The sequence below is a fragment of the Dermacentor albipictus genome, chromosome 10, assembly GCF_038994185.2.
Source record: "Dermacentor albipictus isolate Rhodes 1998 colony chromosome 10, USDA_Dalb.pri_finalv2, whole genome shotgun sequence".
Taxonomy (NCBI): Eukaryota; Metazoa; Arthropoda; class Arachnida; order Ixodida; family Ixodidae; genus Dermacentor; species Dermacentor albipictus.
Genome location: NC_091830.1, coordinates 88,530,936 through 88,558,304, shown reverse-complemented (window position 1 = coordinate 88,558,304; position 27,369 = coordinate 88,530,936). Strand labels below are relative to the sequence as shown.

The window sequence follows — 27,369 nt, the reverse complement described above, 5'->3', positions numbered from 1 at the left end:
GGGTATTCCTAGTGAGCCATATACGAGGCGCGTTGCTTATATTTCGTTGAACTAGGCAGCATGTTGTGAGTGACGAATGATAAATGGTCGATAGCCTTTGCAGACAATTAATCAAGCATTCTAGATGTGTCACGCTCCGGTTAACCACGACGTTTGCCAGAATCATTAAACAATGCAAAAAAAAACATCAGCTTCCAATTCAACTAAAGTGGGGGCAATGCTAAGTGTGCTCTGTGGCCAAAATGCTGCGTCTATACGGTTTGAATAGACGCGTTACAAATAATTGTTGGACCCTCATTTTCCTGGTTTTTCTCGACGCGTGATAACGAGGAATGTACTTTGTTTCTCCGGTGTCCTCGACGTACTATACAAGCCACCTCATTGGTATTCGAATAGACCAAGGGAAAATTGCTGGCTAATGCGTACAAAATACAAATTGTGCGGTTTAATTATGACTTTTGTAATAAATTACGCATGCAAGTGCGCCTTAATTTTAGAAGTATGCTTTACTAGAAGCGCAACACTGTGCAGGCTGCCCTGGCTTAACTACTGATGCCAACACGGCCAAGTTAAGCGAACGTAAATGTAACGCTATCGTAAATTTGTGCGTGAAGTCAAACGCACGTGTATTAGAAATTACCTGTCTAAAAAATCCCTTTAGCAAGTGCTCGAAAGTGTCATGCTGCATTTTTTAGCTACGTACGTTTCCCTATGTCCCGAAAGAACTGAAGTTGTGAAAGAAGTTGTATATTGCAGAAATGCGGGGTAGGGTAACTGCAATGTGACCAGAAATTTATCGTGATCATGACTTAACCAGGAGCGTTAGAAATAATTATTTAACCACCGTTTTCCCGGTTTCCCTATGCGTGATAGTACGTTCGCCTGGTGCCCTCGGTGAAATAAAGAAGGTAGTTTCTTTATGTTTGGTGACAGTAAGGGCCAGGTATAACGGGTGTTGTTTGCGCAAAGGTGAAACAGAATGGGTCTAATGCGGCCTTGGTGATAAATTATGCAAGTGCCTTCGAGCGTTACGAAGGGGTCTTACAGGAGAGGTGCAGAATTCAGCCTGCTGCTCCGGCAGATCTATAAATCTTTTTTGTTTCTGATTTTTGTTTTTTTACATTATGGAGCTTTACGCACCAAAACCACGATCTGATTATAAGGTACGCCGTAGTGGGGGATTCCGGAAAATTGGACCACCTGTGGTTCTTTAACGTGTACCTAAATCTAACCACATGAGTGTTATCGCATTTCCCTTCCATCCAAATCCGGCCTCCGTGGTCAGGATACAATTATCTATGTCACAGAAGCCAAATTTGCCAGAATTTGTGGAAGGATATGACAAATATGTATGTGGAGTTACATGGTTGTGGATAAAATACAGTTCTTGTGAATAAGAATTGTATCAAGTGTTAGAAAGTGTCGTACGGTCGCTATCCCCTGTTGCTAATTAGCCGACGCAACTTAGGTTGCACCATGTTTATATTTGGCAGAAAGGGTGGCCATGCTAAGCGCAACTTGTCACAATATTGTCACGTTCCTGGCCCAATGAGAAGCATAACAAATAATTACTGAACCTGAGTTTTTTTTTCTGTTTTTATGCCGTCATATCCCTTTCGTAATTGGTTTCTGTGGTCTCATAAGTCTAGTGATCTACGAACAGCGCCAATTTCATGCCGCGGCCCTGGGAGAACTGTGAACGCAACAAGGATCGAATTTAGCGAAGACCGAAGTGGGGGGAGAGGTACGAAGGGGACACTATGGTCAACATTTAGGCGAAGTAAATTGTGCGTAGATGAATCACTGCCTTTGTAACAAATTCCTTAACAAGTGTCGGAAAGCATTACATGCAGGCAGGACTTCAGAAGGAGCAGTCATATACTGGGAACATTTTCAAGTATGTGATTTAGATACAGGCAGCTGAAACTCTCATTTCAACTGCTCGAAATAAACAGCTTCGCAGGAAATCGGGTTGCGATTGAGCTAGGTCGGCCAAGTCTGCTCAAATTTTCGCTCGGACTAGTCAGTACAGGCGCGGTACATAACTATACAGAAATATTCCTGCTGTAAGCAGTACGCCCGAGTTTACTTATTCGATTCGATATTCGACACATACTATTCGTATTCGATTCGTATTCGAAATGACTGATGTTCGCCCAGCTGTGCGAGCTCCCAGTACTCATTTAGAGGTCATACGCCGCTGCAAACAATATCGTTTTATTTCCGAAAGACGCGTACACATACTAAGCAAGACACTTCCCATGATGGTTATACTTTGGCTCCTGATATCTTGAACCTGCAGTTTACTAAAAATACCTGGTAATAATATTTTCTATTATGCGATACGCGTAGTTTGTTTTTCGTGTATGTGCAGCTCTTTATCAAATCTTTCATGCACCAGTGTATCTGAACGTGTCCTTGACGCCTGAATCTTTACATCAAAACAGCATGTCGACATACGTAGCGTCTGCATGCTGCCACTGTGTTACGTTTGTCTGTGCTTGTTTTCTTTGCCCCTGACATCTTTGCAAGTTCCTTTCTCGCAGCTTTTACTGCTAACGTGTCTGTGGCTAGGATCGGGGCAAAACTGTGTCTGAGATGTTCACAAAAACAGAATACCATGAGGGCCAGTCCTGTTGATACTGCAGAAAGGGTCCAAGTTCAATGGCACATACCCCTGTGGGCGTGGGGACCTGTAACGCACCCTTGAACTACCCTTGTCACACCTGGGACCAAAAGAAGTCCGAGGCACAAGGGTAACAATAGGTGTTTCTGAAAAAAAAATGTTTTGTACAACTTTTTTCTAAAATGACTGCTAAATTCTCGGCGCCAACCACGAAAACGAGATAGTGCCACTGCTCGCATGTTCGTCGTCGTCTTCCACAGCTGTCTTCATTGCTGTTCACCATTCCAGCGGGTAGGAAGGAAGGAAATCAACTTTATTCAAGGTCTTGCAGGCCACGATAGCTTTGGGCGCTCGTGGAGTGGGCGTCTCCCACGACGGAACTGGGAGGTTGAGTTTCCTGGCGGCATCGTGGACCTGCTGGAGGTCCCAGAGCTTCGCTCCGGATTGCTTCTTCAAACTTGCGCTTGTCCGGTTCGGAGTTAATGTGAGCTTGCGAGCACGGCCAGAGTGAATGATAGGCGTTAAGGGATGTATTGCAATTGGTGCAATAAGACTTATCATAATGCAAAAAAGAGGTGAGGCGTGCAGACAGAACACAAGAGTAGAGAAGTGGACAACAGGAACGCCGCTTCTCTACTCTACTTCTCTACTCTTGTGTCCTGTCTGCACGCCTCACCTCTTTTTTGAATTATGAATCCTTACCAAATAGCTCAGCTTACTGTCCTTCTAAGACTTGTCGTAGAGCTAAGGCGTGTAATTTCACTTCTGTTGTCGTAATGGAGAGGCCGCGTTTACAGGGGTATGGGCCATTAATTGTCTTACGTGACGGACACATCCATTAACTGAGGTGACACGCGAATGTGTGCGCGTACCTATATCGCAACGATGACCACACATTCGGACAACAAATACGTACGTACCTTTGTTCAATATTCTGGGTCACCTCTGTCTCGTGCGTTAAACAGCTTCGCTGGTCATCCATCTTCACATTGTGGAAGCATGTATGTGACAACTTTGTTAATTATCCTACAATTGATGGCCTGGGTCTAGGCATCGCCGGGGGTAGCCTCCCGGGCTTGCTTCGGCCTGGCAGGCCCGAATTTGGTCCTGAAGAACTGAGCTACTCAGTCCGGCTCTCCATCGCGCCTCTAGTTTATCTGGGGGGGGGGGGGGGGGCTGCAATTCTCGTCTGAACTATTTCACAATAATAGAGTATATGCTTTAAGGTGGCTCCTCTATCATCAGAAAATTTACATTTGGCATCAATGTATGATTCCGGAAACATGTGGTTAGGGTTCCTGTAAGTTCTGGTTTGAAGGCGCCTCCGGTCGGCCGCCTGAGACCTGTCCACTTTTGGGCTAGGAGGTGGATATATACACCTCGACTTTCTATAGAATTGGGTAATGTCACTGAATGAGAAGAGTCTATCCCTACCCATCCATTCCATCTCCTCCTCGGTCAGAGCCTCCCCCCCCCCCCCTCCTAATCGGGCGCGGTTAATGAGTACTCGCGCAACACGATGGGCAGACTCGTTAAAGTTGGCGGTGGTGGTGAATTCGCTCGCTGTATGAGTTGAGTACCAGTTAATTTTCTTTTGAAATTCCTCAGATGATATGAGTTTGGCCTTACTGTTTACAATTCTTGCAGCCTCAGCTGATATCCGGCCTCTGGCGTAATTTTGTGTAGCCGATCGAGAGCCGCTAATTATGTATCTCTATTTGGGAGAAACGATAGGCAGAGCGATGGCACCCTCATCCGCAACCTCACATACCCTGGTTTTGATTGAGTTCGGGTGTATGCTTTTTTGCTTTGTATTAATCGCTATACTGCTGTAAACGTTTGGTGATTTGAATACTCCACGGCGTCCACGAATGGCGCTCCCTCGTCATTGCCATACTGTTTGAGTAGAGCTTTAGCTCGTTCTCCGGGCCTGATTTGATTCCGGGTGCATATTTTTGGGGTAAATTTGGGATTTGAATCCTGCTTCTAATCTCTCTGGCCAACGCAACCTTGGGTTCTTTCTGGTTATGATAATTAATTCGTAATTTATCGAGTACACTTCTGCCAGTCCGGGTGCCGGCACGGCTCTGATTTTTTTTTGTGCCATTCCCTAACTCACTTATACAAATAAGAGCATTCATTCATTCATTCATATACGCGAGACAAAGCAGTACTAGCAAGACCTCCTCCGCACTACAATGTCATGCGCACGTAGAACACCGTCAGCTATTCGAAATGAAGGCAGAAGACATCGCTGCGGAAACGTTTGCCGCCACCTGTATTGCCAACAACTCTTTGAAAACATTTTGTTGGGAGGGTTGGTCCATAAATGAGAAGGAACCCAGTAGCGCGAATGAAAGAAGGACGAGACTAGCAGACGGCACTGTGTCCTCGTCTGGTCGTTGTTCCTTTGGCGCTACTGTTAAGCTTCTCCCTGATCTAGGCTTAGCTAAGCCCGCGGCCTGAAAACCAATTCCCGGGGCACTGGTCGCATCGCGATGCCTACCACTTCGTCCTTAAGGGCCACCGCACCGTCGTAGGAGCTTCGACCGAGAAGTGACGCAGGATGTTGGTGAAGAAGACGAAGACCACCATGACGGCAACGGACTCTCCGGGACACGAGCGTTTTCCTGCGTCAGTTTAAAATTAAAATTTAGCCTTAGTTTGTAGACGGAGACAGACTGGAACAGCACTGAGGTAGCTTAAGAGCCATCTCTAAGCTATCATTAATAATGCCCCAATAAAACGCAATATAATCGAAAGCGTAGTATGGGATATCTTTTAAGCACTATCGAATTTTGCCACATTTGTCTGATTTGTCGGATGTTTAGGTTGTATGTGCGTTGTTTCAGTAAAGTTTAGCCTTTTCCTCTCTGCTTCTTGCTGACTGAGCTGGAAATCTGCTCCCTATGATGGAGCCTCATTTGGTAATAATTATTAATTTGTTTATTTACTTATTGCTTTTTTATAATCAAATATTTAGTTTCTTAATATTGTTTATTCCGTCAGCTCTGTGACGAGGGCACATCAAAACATGCACTTTCTAACTACCCGTGAGCACCACAATTAGGCTTACAAAAAATGGGCGATTTCCTGGTACCACGACTGCCTTATAATATTTCAGCTACGCATATATAGCGATCATCGGTAACTGCATTGCTTCCAGTCAAGGGTCTTCACATCGCGATACGAGAGGGTGTTCTAAAGCAAATAAATACTTTAATATGATCCTCCAGTACAGGTGTGTAGCGACTTCTTATCGGCAAATTTCTCGTGTAAGTCATCATAAACGACGTCATGTCAAAGCGCTAAAGTTTCTGCATAATTACTTCTTTTTTTCACGGAAATACTCCGTATATAGCAGCCTCCTTGCACAGCGGTTAACGCCTCCCGCTCAGCTAGATGTACCCTGGTCTTACCGTAAGAGAAGGGGATGAGCCGCTCGGACTTCTTCGCCGACTTCCCGTCGTCGCTCAGAAAGCGTTCCGGGCGGAACACCTCAGGGTCTCCCCAGAAGGAAGCTTCGTTGAAGACCGACCAGAAAGAAGGAATAACGATGCTGCCGCTGGGCACGAAGTAGCCGCCCAAATTAATGTCGACGCTTGTGCTGCGTGAATCGCAAAAGAAAAAGGCGATCCGTTGTTTGGTATAAACAAAACACAACAAAAATAAGTAAGCGAGGAAGTAGAGGCAACGAAAGGATATCGCCTGGAGTGCAATATCTCATTCAGAGACACTTTGTGCTTTTTATGTTGGCTTCGTGTGCGCGACACAGCATCACCCGAAGGAACGCGATTTAACAATCTCCCGAATTAAGAAAAAGGAAAGAAAAATGTGGCGTAATCTAAGCACGAACGTTTTCTTTTGGACCTGAATGTCCTGCTTCGCGGGTGGTCCTTTCCTCTTGAGACTCCTGTACACTGAATTGTACGTTGGCTTCAATCCTCCTCAAAGCTGAATCCGAATGGATTAGGCTAACTATTAATACTGGCTATAAATTTATATGATTTCTCGGATGATTAGGACATTCGTCACGTTTGCTTGTGTGCCGTGAGAAAATAAAATACAAGCAAACGTAAACCAACAAACGAAACGTAAACAAACGAAAAAAAAAGATTAAGGGCCATTCAAATCTATGAAGGTGAATGACCAGCGAAGCTGTACCACGTCACACAGGGTTAGACAAAGGTACGCGTACTTATTTTCATCATTTGGTGATGGTATAATGACGATAGCTTTGTGAATACTGTTATATACACTGACTGGCTCGGTTATACCCCACGACGGAATTCTTGCCAAAGCTAAATCCATACACGATCGTTGTTGAGTAGTTCAGTGGCTTGGATTGGTGTGTTACTTCAAACCAAACCTTTCTAGAACAAACTGAGGGAACCATTCCTTGTATGGCTTCGAAATGTCCACATTGGTCTCCAATGATGATCACAGGGGTAGTGTCATCACGGCTTACCCATGCGTGGTCATGGACGTCCCTATGTTACGCTTGGGCGTGCCTGCATATATATATATATATATATATATATATATATATATATATATATATATATATATATATATATATATATATAACATCAGAAGCAAGAGACGTGGCGTGGTGAGACGCCATACCTTTATTCTAAAGCAAGCGCACTTCTTCATCGTCCGCTTCTCCAGCCATCGCGTTCTTCAATTGTCACACATTTTCCGCTACCGTTGAGAAAGTCTTACTTCAGAAGGTGCAAAATAACGACGCAATTTGCTTACATGAACAATGTCGCTGTATATGCCTAAAGGCATCACTGAGCGGTTGATCTCGTAGTTCACCTGTGATACCTTGCGTGGAATATTGTAAGGACCTTTCATGACGGAACTCAACTTGCCGTTGTTGGGATGCCATGGTGTCTCGTAAAGTGCTGAGTCACCGACTTGAATGTCAAGCGGGAGAAACTTCCTGTCATAGATTACTTGGTTCTTATTGTGTTAGGTGAGCGAATTCTTAACCGCAGTTTTCCTTGCTTCCTCAACAGTTTCATCTCGTTGCATATGGCTGGATAAGATGAAATTCCATACATCTGGTACGAAGGTGCGAAACCAAAAATTTCGTGAGGTGTTATATTGTATTCTTCGATGACATCCCATAGCCGCTTAGTCCAATATTTTTTGGTTCATCGTTGATCTTGCATTTAGGCCTGGTGACCACGGTTTGAGTTGTCCGTTCGTTCATACCGTTGCATTGTGGATGATGAGATAACGTTAGGAGTTGATGTATTCGGTTATGCTTTAGGAACTGCTTAAATTTTCCTGCTGTGAACCCTGTTCCACGATCTGAAAGAAACCTTGGTGGCTTTTTGGCAGCAAAAAAAAAAATGCGTTTTAAGCATGAAATGTAGGCGTCGCTGTTTTCATTTTTGTTAGCGAATGCCCATACATAGCGAGTGGCGTGGTAAGTGGACGAATCTTTTTGATGAACCCTACCAGAAAATCCTTCAGTGGTGTCCATTGCAAGGACATCAAAAGGTCCAGCTGGAGGCAGTGACTCAAGTGATTCGTACTTCTTTGCTTTGGTCTTATTGCATTTCTGGCATGTGTCACAATGTCGAATGTGGTTGGCGACATCGGTTATTATATCTGGCCAATAGTATTGTGAAGACGGGAGTGACATGTCTTCTTCACGCCGACATGCCCAAAATGTTGATGAGCGTTCCTAACAATGGTTGGGCGCAGCTCATAAAGCACGTGTGTCCTCTTTAGGCCTTTCTTTTTGACGATGACTACGCCCTTTTCTAGTGAGTATGTTCCTCTGGGGCGCTCGTTGTTACATTTCTGAAGATTTCTGGGCGTGATAAGCTCCACTACAGGAGCTCTGGAAAGTGCGTCAGCTTCAACGTTGGTCACGCCTTTCTGGTGTTTAATGTTGACCTCATACATTGACAACATTAACGACCCCTGAGAGAGCCGACCTTGAGGATTCATGGCATTCTTGAGCCACTGTAGCACAGAATGATCCGTTACAACAGTGAACGGCTTCCCACGAAGAAAACAATGCCACTTATCAATCGCATCTACGATGGCGAGACATTGTCTCTCTGTGATTGCGTAGTTAACTTTGTGCTTGAGTAGGTTGCGGGAACAATAGGCAACGGGATGTTCGTTGCCTTTGTCGTCTGGCTGCTTAAGCACGGCACCAATCCTTTCACCAGATGCACCGGCAGCATACAGTGCATGGTCTTGAAGCGTCGTAAATGCGAAGCACTAGTTCTTCAGTCGTGCGCTTCTTAAGTTCCAAATAGGCTCTTTCGCATACATCTGTCCACGATCATTAAGTGTCCTTGTGGAGCAATCTTTTGAGAGGAAGAGCGATATCGCTGAAATGAGGGATGTACTTATGGTAAGTGAAAACGGTGCCGATAAAACGCTGGAGTTCTTTCTCTCGTTTGGTGTTGGAAAATTGAGTATCACGACAACGTTGCTTTGCTTAGATGTCACAGTTCCTTGTGAATATTTGTGGGCAAAATACTCGAGGCTGGACTTGGCAAATTTGCACTTTTCGCGTTTCAGTTTTACATTGTCGGTCTTAAAAGCTTTGAGTAATCCCTCGAGATGTCGCAGATGGTCGTCAAAGGTCTCTGATTACGCGACAGCATCGTCAAAGTAGTTGACCACATTACTGAGCCGATGCTTCGCTCTTACTGACTTCATCGCTTTTTCAAATGTAGCGGAGCGCGTTGTTTAACCACAACGGCATCACGAGCCATTCATAATGGTCATTAGTCGCGACAGTTTTCTGAATGTCGTCAGGGTGCATTCCAACATGCCACTATCCAGAAGTCGCATCCAATATAGTAAAAATGTTTGCACTTCCCAAGTGGTCAAGGACATCGTCAATCCGGGGAATTGACTGATAGTCCAGCACCGTAACTGAGCTCAGCTTGCGGTAGTCAATACATGAACGGGTGCGTCCCTCGAATTTCTTTTCTGCTATATATATATATATATATATATATATATATATATATATATATATATATATATATATATATATATAATGACCGGTGTGGCGTAGGGGGACAATGGTGGTCTCACAACACCTTCCTTAAAAAGGATGTCAACTTCTTTTCCTATTTCTGCCCTGTCTGCTTGCGAATATCTGTATGGTGCTCGATGAATTAGAACAACATTGGTACGTGCGATCCTATGTTGCTCAGTAGAGATGCATCCAATATCTGTCTGGTATTTCGATAACATATCTTCATATTTATTTAAAAGACATTCCAGCATTGCGTCTTGCCGTTCTGCCAAATCTTCCTTTGTCAGGTTCTTGATCAGAGAGGTTTTAGCGCTTTCCTCGTGGTTCTGATCGTGTGCATTCAAAATTTCACCTGCTTGTGTAACTGTCTTGCGTTCTAAGTTTACAGAAAGATTTAAGTACGAGGCGCCGTCTAGGCCAAGAATCAACTGTGCTCGCATGCCTTGAACTTATGCAAAGAAAATAATTTTTCACCTTATCAAACAGGAAGCGGCAGTCACTTTGTCCACGAACATGGAGGTCGTGCAGCAGAGCATCTAATCGGGATACATTCTTTTTTCTCGTTGCTAACATAACCGTCAGTGATAAGAACCAATTTTAAAAGAATTATGTTCTTCAGATGCCTTCCGGTCTCGGGGGCTCAGGTGAGGTCTGTAAAGCGGTATTCACAGGAGGGAAAAATGCACCTCCTCGCGCCACGTGACCCCGCGGAGCTCCCTATGGGGACGAGGGGGAGGGGGGGGGGCGTTTGCTCGAGAGCTGCGAACACTGTCGCATCTTCGGTCAGGGAGATGGGCTTAGCCTTCACGCGTGCATCTGCTCGTCAGAGAGAGAGCGTGATTGTGAAGAGGAAGAGACGCTATTCATAATCGCAGTCTCTTTCTCTCGCTCGCAAGGTTTGTGCACGAGCACACAACAACTCACTGAAACCTTAATAAGTTACCCTCGGGATGTCATCATCCTGTGCAAGTGTGTCAGTGTGTCGATGACTGAAGGCAAACAAATTAGGCACATCGTGAAAGGCACCTCTGAAAGCGTGTTCCAAACGTTGCTCTCGATGTCATCGTAGTCGTCGACTTATGTCATGACGAGCTCTGCCGGCAACAACTTCTAGCCCGGCGTTTTCTTGAAGACAACAAGTCACCCGCATCCCCGGCTCTTTCCTTCGACCACGCCTCTCTACTAATGCAAATCAAACAGTTCTTACAAGACGAAGTTGCCCGTCGAGCGCCCTTAGTGTCATGTGGACAGGAGAGCCCACGACGTCCCTGCCATCCACCCTTCGTCAACACATTCAACAGCAAGGTTTTGAGGCTGAACCTGTTGCTTTCAGTGCTTTGTGGCCCACCGTGGTTGCTCAGTGGCTATGGTGTTAGGCTGCTGAGCACGAGGTCGCGGGATCGAATCCCGGCCCTGGCGGCCGCATTTCGATGGAGGCGAAATGCGAAAACACCCGTGTACTTAGATTTAGGTGCACTTTAAAGATCCCCAGGTAGTAGAAATTTCCGGAGTCCTCCACTACGGCGTGCCTCATAATCAGAAAGTGGTTTTGGCACGTAAAACTCCATAATTTAATTTTTTTTCAGTGTTTTGTGCAACGTGCGAAGGCGAAGAAACAACTCTAATGAGCTCAAATAAAATAAATTCCAACATATTTATTGAATGATTATGCAGGTTCCCTGCGCGCATTATAATATAACTACAGAAATTTGATTCATAGCAGGCCATTGACCGCGCATTTTACCGTGTAACAAAGTAGGCAGCAATGTGGCAGGCCTCCTAGCTCTGTAAACAACCAAAGTTGCGGTCTCCTAGTTTTCGTACTGGTACTGGTTTGTGTACTGGTCTGGTAGGTACTGGTTTGTGCACAACTATGTTCGACTTTGCTTCGAGTGCAAACAGCGCAAGTGTCCGGCACATCTGGAGTCTTGGCCATTGTAGTCCCCTTCCGTGCCCTGCTCGGCCCTTCGATCGAGGCGGTATCGTGCGCTGCTGTGGGCAAGCGCCAGATCACTGTGACCGTTGACCACCTGACGCACTATGCGGAAAACGCCGCCATGTCAGCCGGCGCATATACTGCCCATGACGTTGCGCTACTTTTTCTTGCAATGTTTCAATCTTCGTCACGGTGCGCCTCGAAACTGCTGATCGATAGAGACCATGCCTTTCTTTATAGAGTTGCGCTCCTCATCCGATGACGTACGGTTTGTTCGCCGTACCGCGAGGGCATGGCACGCGCAGACTACTGTTCTCACTGAGCACTTCAACCGTGCTCTCTGTGACGCGTAGTCTTGATGTATATATCGCCTCCGACCACAGTGATCCCGTGCTACCGTTTGTGATGTGTCCCGCGGCAGTCCCACAGGCAGTCACTTGCTCCCCTCCTTGCTTCCTTCTGTGCGGTCGCAAAGCACCTGCTACATTAGGCGGCATTCTTCAACATCGACCGGATGGCTCTGAGTCTACGCCTTTGTCCGTAGCCGGTCGACATTGCGAAGAGTGCCGCCATCTTGCCTGCTCCTTTTCGACCGCCTACCAATGCTAGAAGAAACCGCGACGCGATTATGACTGTACTTCAGGTTGCCCTGATGATTTGATTTGGCTCCGTGCACCTCGTCTCCTCGTTCGGCTGCCTGATCAAACATCACGGGACGTGCCGTGTGTTGTGCGACGAAGCTCTCCCGCTCATTGTCTGGTTGCGCCAATCACACCTTCCACGGACCTTCGTCGTCGTCGTGGTTGCGAGACTGTGGGCACCGGACACCTGACCTCATATTACAGCCTGCTTGTTCTGTCCTTTGCTTACGTCGTCAAGATGGCTCTGGTCGAGGACAGTTACAAAGAAGGATCAACCGACGCGCTGAAGCAGCATCGCCAGCGCGCCTCGCGACAGCTGTAAGCGGTACTCCCCTCTTACAGAACGTTTCAACCAAAGCCGAGACATCATTTGCACCTTGCAATAAACAGCATCACGGTATACATGTTTCGCCGAGTGACATAGCGAAATCCCACAGAGACGAAATTATTCGGCGTTAAGTGATCAATTAAAATATGTGAGTTTATGTGAGAGTATCAATTGTTGCAATTTATACCGGCGCTTTTTTTTCAAACCGATCATCTCGAGCACCACAAAGGCCGCACGAAACTTGCACAGGCGCATCTTTGCATTAATTTTTGCGAAGTTTGGCGGCTGTTGGCGGCGATACTCCTTATGTGGTCCATTTGTGACAATCTGACGTATGTGACAATATTTCCTGTTTATGTTTTCTTTGATACGTGCTTTAGCTCGCAATATTAGGCTGATGCTTTAAACTGAGTTACATCACGGTACCACGCATTTGTAACATCTGACAATAGATTCAGGGAAAATTTGATGTTTTTACGGCTGCCGCGCAGTAAAAAAGCAACAACAATTTTTTTTTTGTTTAAGAGCTTTCCATGTGTGTTTTTCCCGTCGCAAAATCCTTCTCTCGGCAGCTATTCAGAAGCGATCACCTGCAAAACGTTCTCTTTGGATGGCGTATCCTAAATAAAACAGGTGGCAAGGGAATTGGGCGCGGTGACAGGAGTACAGCTGGCGGTTTCATCGCTTTTGGGCAGTGTACGTTCAGGGACGAAGATATTGAGCGGAAGCAATAAACACCGCGCGCATATGAGCGGCCTTGCAAAATGACGAGCCGACTTTTAGCGACACTGCTGTTTTCAAGCGCTCACGTACCTTTGACCGTCCATCGCCCAAAACACGGTTTCTATTCTCTTTGAACAGCTGTTATATCACTGCCACATTCAGCTCTGCGAGGGACCGGGCCAAATATAGTCGATGCGCTTCGCAAAACACGCCTTTAATGCTGTCGAGGGCTGGTACTAGTAACGTTTACATATCATAGAATTAACTAGGACACCGTTATTGTCTGTCACATACACAGAACCATGTCGTCCGTTGGCTCCAAATTTAAACTCGAAGCGACAGTCAGCTCCGGGAACAAAACGCTGGCAACCACTTAACGCTTTCCAGCGTTCGTATTAGTAATCTTTCTTTCTTCAGAAGACTGCGATTAACCAACAGGTACCCTTTAAAGTTTCACCACAGATCACTGATAAGCTACCTCGCATAGCGAGCAAATGAAATCTCGCCGCCTCGTTCGTATCTCTCAGGTCAGCGGGACAACATTTTTGCACACACACGGGTCATACGACGCTTCTAAAGAGGGTGAAAACAAATATTTAGTAAGTTGGTCAAACCTCATAATTAGGCCAAACACTACAAAATGTTGTGTCTTCGTGGTCCTGTGGATAACCTGAATATATAACTCTAAATGTAAACGTTGGTGCAGCATTTAGTTTCCAAGAACAAGGGAAATTATGCGTATACAGCTTTCCAGCGCTTGCAGTCGCATCAACAGCTTGGATCTTACACGAATGATTGTGATAACCGCAACCCTTACATACAAGACTTCCCTTACGTCAGTACAAATATAGGTGATTGGCAACTGTCGCACAGGTTACTATTGGCCCGTCGGCCCTTATATCCGCAGTGGGCGCGCCCGAACTTCAGAGAATCATGAAACCCTGTAACGCGAGATCAGTTTTGTCAATGCTGTGCATGACGGCCGGCGGTGTCATCGATACAATAGGTGCACGTTTGAATATCCTGAAACGCATCTATCAGCCCATTTATTGGGATAAAGATAAGGTCAACGTTTTCGAAGATCCTCATACATCATCGGAGCAACTCTGTTGCGTTGCTGTTGGCGCTTTGTATCATTCGGTAGGCAACCATCTTATGATCGGAAGTTCCAGGTCATTGCCGCCGCTGGCCTCAGTATGAAACGCCGCCTTCTGTTTAGCAAGAAAGATGTTCACAGGCAGAAGTGATTAGCAGTGATTGAACAAGAAATGCTGATGGAGCCAACGTTCGTCTTCGTCAGAGCAACAAACAAAATTTTTTTAAACAGAGCGCCTACAGTACACCGAGACGCTCGAGTACTACCGGCAAAGTCGCCATAACTATCCCCCTCCTCATCCTTCGCTTAATAGGGCAGGCGCCGCTGTCTGGCGGCAACTGCACACCAATTCTTTCCTTGTCTCCACATGCTACATATATTTCATCCCACCCTATACCCTTCCTATTGTCCCCACTGTGAGGCCAAACCCACGGTGTGTCACTCCATATGGGAATGCCCTAACCCTTCAGGTGTTCCTCCTATACCCAACCCGACCCTTTCCTCTTCGGAGTCTGCGCTGCTCTGCACAAGCCAACAGGAACCGCAACGGCTGATCCAGCGGGCTCGCGAAGTCGCGCATGGCAATGGAGCCCTGGACTGAGGGCCCCACTCATCGAGAAAATTTTCTACTTGCTTTGCGAAATAAATGTTTATTCTCTCTCTCTCTCTTAATAAAAGTATTCACATAGGCTGCTTGTCATAACGATAGAACACACCGTTTAAGTGAAAATAACGGCAGCCTTAAATATGCGTTGTTACATCTGGTTAGCAGTGACCAAAGTAGTCCACGCGTGCCGCTGCTTGAAAATTGAGTGCGGTTACTTCGTCACTGTCCCCGATACGGCACACACAGGCAGTCGCTCACGACTGCGTTGGCGCGTCTCGACGACCGGTCACTTTCGGAGCAGACAGTCCTGAATCGCCGACCCATACAGTCGTCACACCGCAGGACAGTCAAGGCACTCTTGAATTTTTTACTTTCGAGTGGCCCATTGGAGAGTCTCATCATAAGAAGCCGACAAACACTGACACCAAGGACAACATAGGGGAAATTACTTGTGCTTAATGAAGGAAATAAAGAAACGATAAATTAATGGAAGTGAAAGTGGATGAAAAAACAACTTGCCACAGGTAGGTAACAATCCCACTACGTTCGCATTTCGCGTGCGATGCTCTACCAATTGAGCAACTGCGGCGCCGTTTCCCCATCCACTTTCTTGGGTATTTATATTTCCTAGTACAATCCTGAGAAGGAAATTCACAGAAGAATAAAAATGGGTTGGATCGCATACGGCAGACATTGTGTGCTCCTGACTGGGAGCTTACCGTTACCATTGAAAAGGAAGTATACAATCGATATACAACCGACACTACAATCGTAAGCTTCGAAACCATCACCCTTTTCCACACACCTCGTATTTCTTTAACCGCATAGCGCTATATGTTTTTAATATGGCCGCATATTTACAGCAGTTCGCTTTGATGATGACCTGTGCATGTTTACCTATGTACATATACCCTTCCGTGACACATTCTCTTAGATATTTGTAATCGGCCACTTTGGTAGATGGTATCCCTGTATTGTAACCAGTTTATCACACAATTAAGCACCACGAAGTCCAATTTTTTCATACTATGAAATGGCTTCGCCCTGCGACTAGAGCGCATGGGTCGTGGCCAACATACTTCACTAAGCAAATTTGTTGCTAGGCTAGTTGGTTCATGCTTAACAAATGAATATTGGGACGCGCAATTCCAAAGCGGGACAGAAGATAGACGCAGAAGAACAGGACAAGCGCTGACTCGTAAGTGGATTTGCGCAGTATTCAGTACTGTTGCCAACAATGGGTCTCTACGCTCTCTTCGCACATTTGAAGTCATTACTGTGAAGCCCTGGTCTTTTAACTTAATTGTGCTTGTCGTTTTAATGCGATTTACATTCTTAGGATACTTCACGTACTTTCCAGTAGCTATACGTCGGTGTCTCTAACTATTTTCACATTGACTTGGGTCACTGCATAAGTGTCGCTCTCCGATGAAGCTCTTTGAGGCTAACTTGGGTCCTTGACATAAAAACTGTAACAGCGCAAACACATGCAACCACAAAGTACGAAGGACGAGACACAAGCGCTGACTCAGCGCTTGTGTCTCGTCCTTCGTACTTTGTGGTTGCATGTGTTTGCGCTGTTACAATTTTTATGTCAAGTATGCACCAACTCGCCCAGAAAGAAGTTTTAATGAACTAACTTGGGTCACTCGGCATATATGCCACTGGGTTGTGCCGCTCTTCAATGGTACAGCAAAAAACCCTTAAAAGTTTACCCAGTGGTGGGCGGAACCAAAAACGCGTCGTGTACATTCAAATATTCACACACACCACACGCGGACTTCGCGGCGCCGCCGCCAGATGACGCTGCGTGTCCAGTGTAACGATGGAAAGAGTAGCTCCGTTGCGCCGCACATCTCAAACATAACAGGTTTCGGCGTTGGCAATACCGTGTTGGCAATACACTGCCCGAATGCTACAATCGCATTAACGTCAACAGTCACACCGAGACAAGTTCTGCCGGAGTTTCTTTCTTTTGTCTGAATGGGTGATCCACTGCGGACGCGGAGAGCTCACCTTCTCATCAGGCCGAGTGGGTTGACGGGCTTGACGCGCATCACCTCCCACACGAAGGCCTGGGTGTAGGGCATGCGGGCCCGGTCCGTCCACGAGACTCGGCTGCTTCCGCTCGGCTCCTTCCGCTCGATCACGGCGTCGATCTCGGCCCGGACGAGACCCTGCAGGTCTGGCTTCGCGGCAGACATGAGCAAAAGCCACTCCAGTGCGGAGCGCGTTGTTCCGCTGCCTCCACCGAAGTACGACGCGACGTTGCCTATTAGCAGTTCACCTGCGGCAGATTAGAATGGCGGAGGTTGCATTCACTCGCTGCGCATACATTTAGGGCGGCGCTTGGCCGACGCGATCCATGCTCGTTTAGACAGTGCTCACAGCGCGCACGCAATAACGAAATATATTAGGGACAAGCAGAAAGTAAAAGAGCGCTGTTTCATTCCCTGTCTGTTTTTCATTTCTGAAGAATGTGCGCGCTGCGAGCACTATTGAATTGAACATTTATGATCTTTCCCGAGCCTGAGCCCTCCAACGCCAGGGGTCTCAAACATACGGCACACCGGCCGCATGCAGCCCGCGGAACTCATAGGTGGCGCCCGCTTGGCCCTATACACTACTTAAGAGGAAAAAAAGAAATCAGAAAAGAAACAATTTATGATAACTCAATGGGAAGCGCATTACTTTTCGAAGCGAGATCGGGAGGCCTTAGAACACGCACCTATAAAGCGAGATATAAGATGGAAGAAGAAGCATGTGCTTGCTGCGGTAAGGCTAGGGAAACTATGGAGCATGTATTATTAGAATGTGAAGACGTCTACCCAGCAGTCGATTTAGGCACCACTGGCCTCCTTGAAGCCCTTGGGTTCAGCGGGAGCAGTGGTAAACATGTCCGCAATGGGCCTTAGTAAGAGGCGATTGGAGGATTGGTGGAAGAAAAGTGGGGAAACGACAAAAGCCGGAGAAAAGTACAAAAGCACAGTTCGCACTAGGCGATCAGAGAATTTGGGTGCGTATATATAGTCCATAGCGTTCTTTTATATTTTTTTATTGTTTAACCTAAGTAGGACATTAGGCAGTATAATAGCAAGAGACTGGTGGCGCAACCCACCACCCCGTTCCAAAGGGGACGCTCATAACATTCATCCATCCATCCATTCAATAGTGTACACTGTTGTGATCGGCCGTTCACCCCGCGACAACCTCCGGTCACGGATAGCGGCGATTATGGGAAACGGGCAGACAGCCTGGTCAAGGTTGTTCTCAAATGAAATTTATGGCGACCATCAGAGTACCCTTGTCAGGAGGCGTTTAGGCAATGAGCGAGGCGACGGTCGTTCACCTGTCAGCCGCCCAAATTGGCACGTCCACGCCGGAGACGGGGTCAGTGTGCTATCCCCGATCCCCTGTTTGTGCCCAATGGTGTGCGTGTGTTTCCGCCAAAGCTCCCTTCGGAGGAGTTACTTCAGAAGGATCGCTATGACCGCAACCACCGACACCTCTGCTTTTATCAGGATCTTTTGTACTTCCTCGGACTCCATCTCGTCGTGTAGGCCCTTCTGAAAAGCTTTTGTCGCGTTACACCGGACCTTACAAGGTTTTACGGACGTTGGTGATGTGAACTATGAAATCTTGCCACTGGACAGTTCTCTACCATCTACCCTGTCACATCGTGAAAACGTGCACGCCATAGTTTTCCTCCGCCTCCTCGTTGTGTAGTTAGTTTGCGTTAGAGCTACCTTTGGTAGCATATACAGTAACTCTAGTTTGGCCCGAGACGGCGCTCCGCCTGCCGGGGAGGTTAGATCTTACGAGCCACCTTATTGGACTAACGAAGAAGTCGACAATGGCCGGAACGTTGAACATATTCCGCCATCTTGGCCGTCCCTGTAAACTGTCTCTGTTTATGTGCTTCGCTTTCATGTATTTGACGCCCCGTCACAATATTTACGAGAGCGAATCAGAAAGTCATTGCCCCTATTTTTTTATTAGCCAAAATAAGGTACACACATATAATTACAGATATACGCACTATTTTGCGTACCTTAGACTATTTTTTCCCATAGTCCCCACACCGGTTCAGAAATTCGACCCACCCGCAGCACTAAATTTGATATGCCCCGCCCCTGCGGTAGAATTCGTCCGGCTGACTGTGGAGCCACCGTCGGACTGCTGTCTTGGCTTCATCGTTGCACGTGAATTGCTGTTCTGCCAGGAACTTCTTCGGCAGACGGAAAACGTGGAAATCACTAGGGACGAGGTTTCCTTGTGGATTTCTATGGGCGTTCGTCCCTTCCTTTGTAGAAGAATCACACTTCGTTGCTCGTACGCCGCGGACGTGTCAAGCACAATCGCCATCTTCAACAATTGACAGCAGTGCCGTGCCACGGAGCTACCGGTGGCTGTTGCGTATGGCGCGGCTAAGCACCGCTGCACTGTCCCTATCTGGGTGCACAGTATAGTTTGGCCGGCGGCCTATAGCGTCGTGTTCGCTGTTTGCTCGCCGCTTAGTTCGCGTTGAAGCGAAATACAGCGCAAAGTTCAATTGGCTCGCTGCATGCTGCCGCACTTATTCACACCAGCGTTTCGACAGCCGGTGTCCGCGGTCATCGAGTGAAAAGTTATGTTCGCCTGTGCGCGAGTTAAACAATGTCTCTTCAGTTAGTAAGCGACTGTATACAAGCTGTTTATACGGCCGATAAAGCCACTCTCCTTACTTCGCATACCTGCCTAATAATTTGCTGTCGCAATCGATACTTCGCCTTTGGCGAAACTGCGACCTTCTTGTGGTCCCGATCGCAGTGCATGCATTTCCGACCAAATTCTTCAAAGTGCAATTGTACGCAACTGCATTTAGTACAAAGTGTGAAGCGAGAAATCCGCACTGTACCATTAGAAGCACCCTACACGATGGCCCTTTTGCGGGTATTCGTATCAAGCAGCAAAGGAAGAAAGGGCATGTACCGAAGATCAATCCCCCATGTGCCGTGTTGTGCCATTACCATCAGCCCGGATTCCGAATCTACAAGATGCAGAATTTATCCTGCGAGCGCACTTTGGACAAACCCGGGGCTCCGCCGAAAGGCACAGCGCCCTAATTCTCCCTTGACAAGTCAAGATGCTGAGCCGTCAGGCAGCGGTGTCCTGAGGAGAAGCATCCGCGAGCGACATGTCCAAACGTGCAACCAAGGGCTAGACAGCCCGGCGCCGTACCTCCTTTTGCCTGGAGGTCACCGCGCGCGGCAACTTTGAACCGGGTGGCCAGCGCGGTCGCTGGTTGGACCTCGCGGACGACCGTCGAGTGCTGGCTTTGCATTGGGCCGTTTGTGTGACAATGGTTTCTCGGGGCATTATAATCCCCGACGCCGCCGCCTGGAAAACCGGATCCACCGACCCACCGGGAGCTGAGTGCCGCTCTCGAGTGGAGTGAGATGTGTCACGCGTTGCAGCCTCGCCGGACGTCGCCGTGCGGGAACAGTCGCGTTTGCTGTTAGCTCTCGGCCTAAGTGCCGATCCGATCTTGTCCTGTATAATGACCTGTATATAGTGCATAAAGTCTCTTTTCTTATTCTCACCGACGCCTGACTCGGAGTCTTCGCTACCAACGCTCTGTCACGAAACGGGTGACGAGCGCTACGGGACCACCTCAAAGTCGTAACAGCCGGCAGCTACTCGGGACAAACTGGATCACGTGATGATAACCGACGGGCGAGGTAGCTGTTCACGGTCGTCAGAAAACCGTCGCGTCGCCACTTTCCAGTGCGGCTTTGTTTAAATGTATATTTTACTGCGTCCCACGTTGGCGGAGCGCACATCGCAGGTAACTACGATTCCCCATAGCCCCAACGATTTTAGTTGAATATGTAACAAAACCATTCACCCCTCCGGTTGACATCGTTATAAAGACGTTTTACTGTATATCCCCTCTTCTCCCTGTTATCAATAACCTACGTTCAAGTTCGACACTTACGTGTGAAGAGTCTGTTTCCGTCTCCCCGCCGTTTCATCTCGGCGATGTACGCGTCTGTGAAGTTGCGCACCACGCCGTCCTCGTACGTTTTCTCCGCTTTGGATACTCCCGATCTACGAAAAAAGCGCAAAGTAAGGGCGTTTGAGCGCTGTTTCTGCGTAGCCCTCACACTTGGCTATGGTTACTTCTTGAAACAGAGTTGAGCGTAACAGCTGCGATTACGAGCCGTTGCTGGAATGTTCAAATAAAGGTTTAAATATACGTATGTTCCACCTATTGGATGTGAGGCCGCGGTACGCTGCGTGAGGACATGCGGTGGTGTCATTTACCGGGGGGGGGGGGGGGGGGAGGTGCCGCTGACGTGCCGTGAGGGACAACCAGGCGCAGTCCTCACAGTTTGGCTGCTGGCGCTCAGGTGAAGCGCCGTGCGGGCGCCGTACTGGACATACGCTTATACAGCGCACACGAAGCTATCGGCAATATACGCGCACTCTGCAAATATCGCACACTCTAAGAACAGTTTACACCCTTTGCTTGCCCCTTCTGCCACACAAAAATAATCGTCATCTGCCTTGATGCGTTTCCTTTCTTTATCGCTGCAAGCCCGGAACTTTCCAGTGACGAACGGCACGCGCGTTATCAGAAGAGGCACTCCAAAGGGTGTAAACTGTTCTATGCTGATAACGCGCGTGCCGTTCGTTACTGGAAAGTTCCGGGCTCGCAGCGATAAAGAAAGGAAACGCATCAAGGCAGATGACGATTATTTTTGTGTGGCAGAAGGGGCAAGCCAAAGGGTGTAAACTGTTCTTAGAGTGCAGATCGCTTTGAAGATGAGGCCCGCGCGGGCGCGCACTTTGGCCAAGTCGCAGGTCGCTTTCAAGATACGGCACGCCCACGTCGTAAGCAGCAGCCGCCGGAGAACGCCCCCTCCTTCCACTCACCCCCGTGCCTGTCCAACGCCTCCTAGATAACACAAGGCCGGTGCACTTCGATCCGTGACGTCATGCTACCTTGCCCGACTGCCATAGTATCTAATGGGGACGCTGCCGATCGAGCCGCGATGATTTTGACGTCATCGCCTTCGTCACGCTGGGCTTGGCAATGGAAATTTCGGTCCAAGTAGCATGATGTCACAAATCAGAGTGCACAGGCCTGCCATTTAGGAGGCACTGGCCTGGCGCGCGACAGGAGAGGGAGCGCTTCCGGCCCGCCTTCCTCGCTCATACACGCGAGACTGAGCCGCGTTCAGCGGTTCACCCTCGCACGCTTTCACTGGCACATACAGAATACGGCGCGTGGCGACGGTTTCATCGTCCTTGGACTTTATACTATTTTATGCGGAACCTCACGGCGACGGCGACGGCGACTGCAGAAATGCGCCTGGAGTGTCCATATGATTGTTATCCCATTGCAAGGAGGTCCCACTGCAGTCGCTGACTTCGGGACCTCCTTCTGTATATTAACATGTTATAAACTTTCCAATCATCTCAATAAAGACCGATTCTGATTCTGAAAAAAGAAATAATACGTGATTAGACATTGACAACTTCAATACTACTGTATTTTCGGCCGTTTCTTTAAAACCACTTGTTCTATCATTATGCGCCGTTCTTTTTTTTTTGTACTTCCCACTCCTTTCTGCAATGCCTTCGGGCCAAGAAAGCATTCGAAATAAATAAATAAACAAATAAATAAATAAATAAATAAATAAATAAATAAATAAATAAATAAATAAATAAATAAATGAGCATTCGCAGTACACGTAATGCTAACACATTACCGTCGACAGTCATCGTAAGATGGGTTCTTCCGAATGTTTTTTTTTTTTTTCACTTCCATTTATCATGCGATATTTCAATTTCGCTGTGTGCAGTCCCATCTGTGTGTTGCTTGTACGTTTTTTTTTTGTTTGAACGGATTTCGTCGGAACGCATAATTGCAACGCAGTAATTTCGACAGAAACGCACTCTCTGGTCACAGAATAAAAGAAATGCAGCATGGCCCCCGCTGCAGTCTTAAAGCTAGCTTCCATATCGTGCGCTACGAAACTGGCTCACCGATGCTTTGTCGGGCATTACGAAAATATGTCGAAAGCTCTTCGCCTTACGGCGGCCACGTTATTGTTGGTGATTTACAGTAAAAGGCATACATTCAGAGAGACCCATCGTATGAGTCGGGCGTACTAACTCGCTGAAGCGGCTCCTGTTGATGAAGACTTGCTTCAACTTCCCGTATGTTCCCACTGTGAAGCAGCAGATGAATCTGCGCAGCCATGGCAATAAGTTGACGGCCGTCACCTGGACGGACAGCACTAAGATAGCGTCCACCAGTTCGTCGATGTGGGCACGCTTGGGGTGCTTGTGCCCGAACCGCGTGGCCGTCAACAGCTCGGTCATTATGTTTGAGACGCTGGTGGTGAGCAGGTCGGCAGGAACAGTGGGCTTCCCGTCGCGTACTTGCAGCTCGTGCAGGAGGTACGACAGCTCTTGCTGCTGTGAGAGAAGCAGAAGCATGGACTGCTTTCCTGGCAGTACGCATTCGTGGTTGCGTTTTCTTTCATAATTGGAATATTGCAATCCACGGTCGTTTTAGATGTAATATTAAAAGGTTCCAATCACAATTAGGAGATTTGCTGATAGATTGCCTCCGATGAGATGAAGCAGGTTGCCTATAAAAAAAGATGGTGCATAGAAGACACAAGTTCCCGGTGCCACAAGAGAAATTATTTTTCTTCCCTTTATTTTTTGCAAATTTTACATGTACTACGCCCGGAGTATCATGCTAAAAAAGTCCACAAGACGGATTGCAAAAGATCGCCAGATTAACGCAACGGAAGCTTTTCTTTTGAAAATCGCTGGTGAGGCAGTTTTGCTCGCCTTTCACGGTTTACTACTATACCAGCGAGTGCATGGAGGCCGCAGATGCTCCATGTCACATTAGGTTGCTAAAGATATGGCCATCTCGATGACATACTTGTATAATCTTAAAATAACGACAGTACGTTCTCTTAGAAGAGTACGAGAATCCTCGTTCCGATGAAATTAGCGAGGGCTGCTTTTCGTACGCTCTCTTTATATTGAGTACACCGCAGCATCAAGTACATCCAAGCAGCCGAAAAAAGCATATATGTATACTGCAGTAGGCAGAGGCGTAGCCAGTGGGGCGGGGGGGCTTATAGGGCTCCCCCCCCCCCCCCCGAAATGTTTTCTTGCTGTCATGCACCGCCGATCGAAACAACCCGCGGCGGCGGAAATCATTCTGGATTTTGTCTAGCATGTCTTTCTCGCGCTCGAAAAGACATTTGAGCGTGAACATTGCAAACTCGGGCTGGCCTTCGCGGCAACGTCCATGCACCGGTAGTCACATAACGCAAGGAGCCCCATCCGAGCGCAAATGTACAAGAGTTCTTTAATGGCGAGCAAGCTCGTCGCGGCATCTCGCCGAGGCCGCGGAATCTACGGAGCGCATGGATTTCAATTCCGAAACTTTATGGGCGCAAAGCTCTCATAAACTTTGATGCGAACGGTGCATTGACATTTCCAAAGTCGTGCTTTAGATTTTCAAATTCCGGAACATTGTGGGCATAAGGTTGTTATAAACATCATCATCATCATCGTCATCAGCCTGGTTACGCCCACTGCAGGGCAAAGGCCTCTCCCATATTTCTCCAACAACCCCGGTGATGTACTAATTGTGGCCATGCCGTCCCTGCAAATTTCTTAATCTCATCCGCCCGCCTAACTTTCTGCCGTCCCCTGCTACGCTTCCCTTCCCTTGGAATCCAGTCCGTAACCCTTAATGACCATCGGTTATCTTCCCTCCTCATTACATGTCCTGCCCATGCCCATTTCTTTTTCTTGATTTCAACTAAGATGTCATTAACTCGCGTTTGTTCCCTCACCCAATCTGCTCTCTTCTTATCCCTTAACGTTACACCTATCATTCTTCTTTCCATAGCTCGTTGCGTCGTCCTCAATTTGAGTAGAACTCTTTTCGTAAGCCTCCAGGTTTCTGCCCCGTAGGTGAGTACTGGTAAGACACAGCTATTATACACTTTTCTCTTGAGGGATAATGGCAACCTGCTTTTCATGATCTGAGAATGCCTGCCAAACGCACCCCAGCCCATTCTTATTCTTCTGATTATTTCTGTCTCATGATCCGGATCCGCAGTCACTACCTGCCCTAAGTAGATGTATTCCCTTACGACTTCCAGTGCCTCGCTGCCTATTGTAAACTGCTGTTCTCTTCCGAGACTGTTAAACATTACTTTAGTTTTCTGCAGATTAATTTTTAGACCCACTCTTCTGCTTTGCCTCTCCAGGTCAGTGAGCATGCATTGCAGTTGGTCCCCTGAGTTACTAAGCAAGGCAATATCATCAGAGAATCGCAAGTTACTAAGGTATTCTCCATTAACTTTTATCCCCATTTCTTCCCAATCCAGGTCTCTGAATACCTCCTATAAACACGCTGTGAATAGCATTGGAGAGATCGTATCTCCCTGCCTTACGCCTTTCTTTATTGGGATTTTGTTGCTTTCTTTATGGAGGACTACGGTGGCTGTGGAGCCGCTATAGATATTTTTCAGTATTTTTACATGTGGCTCGTCTACACCCTGATTCCGTAATGCCTCCATGACTGCTGAGGTTGTTATAAACATTTGACGCTAAAGGTGCATTAACTTTTCTAAAAGTCGTACATCGGACCATACAACGAGACAAGCCGAATCAACACACTATCAGACAAGTTGACAAAGTACGCAGCGAGGTGCGATGAGACGAAGCGTTGTGGTGGTTCATTTGTGCCGTCGTGTAACAGAAAAACAGTATCAATTTTTTTTCCCCTGCGCCAAAGCATCAATGTGAAGACACTAAAGCCAGCAAAGGTAACTACGTTCTTATTCGCGAGGACACATTGAGCCTCTTCAATTTTCTTGTTCTCGCTACACGTGTGCTGCCAGAGCCAACCAGAGCGCATGCATTTTTCTCGCGTTGCCCCGACCACCGCGCGGCGCACTTCGGTGCGCGTTCGTTTTCGTCTGGCCCAGTGGATTTTTTCTTGGCAGAGTTTTGAACGCTTTCTGGCTAGAAGACGAGTAAAAGAAACAATGGTCGGTCTCCGCCATCACTGTGGGGACCCGATGCCTTGCAACGTGCTCGCTGGAGCGTAACCTATCCGGAAAGTCTTGTCTCGCTGGTGTAGGATATCGAGCAGTATGCATATAGTTCTCTGTAGGCCAAGCGTCTCACATTTTTTTTCGATTATCCCACAGGCCGCAAGGTGTGCCTTGTCGCCGATAAGTACGGCCCAGAGGGCCCTACATGCCTAAAATATCCGCTAATTTGTCCGCCCTTTGCGGGTTTTGCTGATCGTCATAGTTTGCACGACATAGTGTCAATTCTCGGTGTCCCTAACCTCCTGTTCCCCGAATCTCACACATGCACGCGGTCTTGAGCGCGCCTAGGTACAAGATATAATTTCGCTGAATTTGAACAGCACTTAACACTTGTGCGTTAATATAAAAAACGGAAAAGTTTTTCAGCGCTTACCGAGAGGCCCCGAGTTGCGTATGATAGTGAACCTGAACTCCCTCAACTTGCTCCTTCAAGTTCTGCGATGTGAAACGAGCAACGAACCATCGCAAGTAGTGAAGGGTGATCACGACTACGGTCTCGCAGTGAAGCTGACTATTGTATGCAATAATTCTGGAGACATCGCGGCCGGATGGGGCTCCCCCCGAGTTGATGGTAAGGAGACATGTAACCCATTCGATATCAACCTCTTGGCTACGCGGGCGATGATGTCTACGGGAAATGACCAGACAGTCACGAATGGTGTATTTGCGGCAATGGGATTATCCCACCGTGGGATGCATCACCGAACTTATCGGCACCACTTGAAGCAAACTTTGAAACCTGCTGCCGCGCAAGTGGCCGAGGTCGCTTTGAGCCAGTGTGCACAGAAAATGGCCACACTGTATGAGGACCTATGCTTTGGTCACAAAGGCAACATAGCAGTGTGCTATAAGGGCACTTGGATGACTCGCGATCACTCCTCTCACATAGGCGGCGGTGCCGTCATAGAGTTCTTGACAGGGTACGTGCTGGACGATGTTGTGCTCTCAAACTTCCGTTTAGGGTGCGAACTTGGAACGAAGCCCGATTCTGACGGCTATGCAAAATGGAAGGGCACCGACCAGTGCCAAAAAGAAATAGAAGGAGGATTGCGTCAATCACGTCCAAAAGGGCATGGGGACGGCACTGCGTAATTTTGTGCAGAAACAAAAAGGTGATGGGAAGAAAAGCCTTGGTGGGAGAAGCCGGCTGACAAATGAGCTCATCACCAGACTGAGCATGTATTATGGCTGGGCTCTAAAATCCAATGACGGTGATGTGGGCGCCATGCAGAAGGCTG

The 27,369-nt window shown here is 47.5% G+C and overlaps 1 pseudogene; it reads right to left on the bottom strand.

Annotated features, from left to right (window-relative positions):
• Positions 1-4,877: 4,877 nt before the first annotated feature.
• LOC135910221 (cytochrome P450 2J6-like) overlaps positions 4,878-27,369 on the bottom strand; it is a 65,367-nt pseudogene continuing 42,875 nt past the window's right edge.